At 40.1% G+C, this 2,037-nt stretch overlaps 1 non-coding gene across 1 annotated transcript; it reads left to right on the forward strand.

The window, feature by feature from the left end:
- Window positions 1–1,246: 1,246 nt before the first annotated feature.
- LOC148788640 (U1 spliceosomal RNA) lies at window positions 1,247–1,407 on the forward strand. Its single transcript, XR_016065029.1, has one exon. It is a non-coding gene; the product is annotated as a U1 spliceosomal RNA (small nuclear RNA).
- The last annotated feature ends 630 nt before the right edge of the window (window positions 1,408–2,037 follow it).

Below are 2,037 nucleotides of genomic sequence, written 5' to 3' on the forward strand. Positions count from 1 at the left end.
TTCCATGGGCTCAATTAAAATAGAAACCTCACCAAAATATTCTATGCTACTCTTACAATTTAAAAAGAAACTCCGATCAGAGGTGGGAGGGAGTACATTATGAGGGAGATAGCAAGCTTTATTATTCCAAGACAAAAAACAAGAAGGAGGGAGAAAATAAATCACAAGGGCACACGGCCTACTAAGTAAAATTAAAAGACAAACATGCGGTCTGGGGCTCCGTGATTATCCATCCATATTCAACTAGCACATAATATCCATTAAGCATGCTAGAGAAGATGAAAATCCCAAGTTTAAAATTATATGCAGAAAACAAGTTTAAAATCTTGTTGCTCGATTGCATCTTTACTCTGCTGGTATTGTCCACCTCTCCACTGACAATCAAACCTTAGCCCAGTTTGACGTCTTGGCCTTAAAGTAGTGAACTATAATTTAAGGGAGTTTGTTTTTGCTTTCTAGCATCCTCGTCTGGTGGCAATTTAGTACTATAGATTGCTTGTCAGGCGGCCGCCTACTTGCAAGACTTTTGAGTTCTTCTATCGACTGTTGTAAGGAAGTTATCACGAAACTCATTTCCTTGAAGAAAGAAACTCAAAAGCAAAATGAGTTTTACTTTATAGAAAGTTGTTGCCATGTTAGGAAAAAGCCATAAAATGGCCTATGACTTTAGTCTATGGTTGCTGAAAATAGACTAGCCACCATTCCACCCAAACTTGGATAAGAATATAGAACATTGAACAGTAAAATGCAAGTGTATTTAACATAAAATGAAATAATTCAACTACTGCAAGATTATTATCATGAAAACAAGATTTCTCGGCCCACTATAGTCACATCATCCTTGTCCGTTCACCTAATAAACATGTTAACATCTCCTGTCACAAAACCATGAACCTGAGGATGCACTGTTCCGTGTCAATTTTAAGCAAATTGAATAGAAGATGAAACATTAAATCAAAATAGAGGATCTGAAGCAATGTTCTTAGAGCCGTCACATCATACTTTTTCTTTCATATCGTTGCTAGTTAGAAATGTAGAAAACTGATTAACTGCTAAATTTTTGTTTCACCACATTAGTTCTATGAAGGAGTTTACTATAGATTGCTTCAATTGTTTATTTACGACATGTTGGAAGCTGCAAGAAGTTGAAGTAGAAAGACAAACAATGAGTATCCCACATCGAAAGAAAATAAACTTAATTAGTGACCAGAAGGGAATATGACGAGAATGAGGTAGTCAAAGCTCCATACTTACCTGGACGGGGTCAATGGGTGATCAACAAGGCCCATGGCCTAAGTTGGCGACTTCCATTGCACTTGGGAGGGGCGCTCGCCTAAGGTCGGCTCAAGTGGTCGAGCCTACGTCATAATTTGTGATAGAGGGGGCTTGCGTTCGCGCGGCCCCTACCTAATTCTAATCCAAATTTTTCTTGCTTGGATGCTTATTGTTCGCTACTAATTGTGTTGGTATTGAAAAATTAGCTACCATAGCAAATATTAATATTATGGTAAACGTTTTGAGACTTTATGTCTAAGCATCAGTCGGATAGCAGTAGGGGCCCAATAGCAATTTGAAAAGATAAGACGGTTCAGTCTCGAGAATTTAATTTTCAACTTTAATTTTGAGTTCGAAACTTTCCCACATCGTACAAAGAATACGACTTAACTGGGAGCGTCTCCTACAAGACTACGTAGGGAACTCGTCCTCACCCACGCGGCTACGCGGTGAGCACATGGCAAACTATTCTTCCGCCTTGTGTTCGTCGCAATTGAGCAGCATAGGTAAATTTTTGGAGGAGAAGAGCATAAAGCACTTTTTGGAGGAGTTTTCTCTCTTTGGAGAAGGCTCCGACAATGTAGTCCCCGAAGAGTGCTTTGATGCGGGAACAGAGTGCTCTAGCCTTGGAGATGCTGGAAAAGTGCACTCCTCGGCCCTTTCAGTGTGCTACTCATGGGAAAAGTGATTTTTTTCTTAAGCCTATTATAAGGGGGACATGATACGGTGAGCATCAGCCGGTCCTCCCCGTGCACGACGGCA

Source organism: Sesamum indicum, linkage group LG3, assembly GCF_026168435.1.
Source record: "Sesamum indicum cultivar Baizhima isolate 11 linkage group LG3, ASM2616843v1, whole genome shotgun sequence".
NCBI lineage: Eukaryota > Viridiplantae > Streptophyta > Magnoliopsida > Lamiales > Pedaliaceae > Sesamum > Sesamum indicum.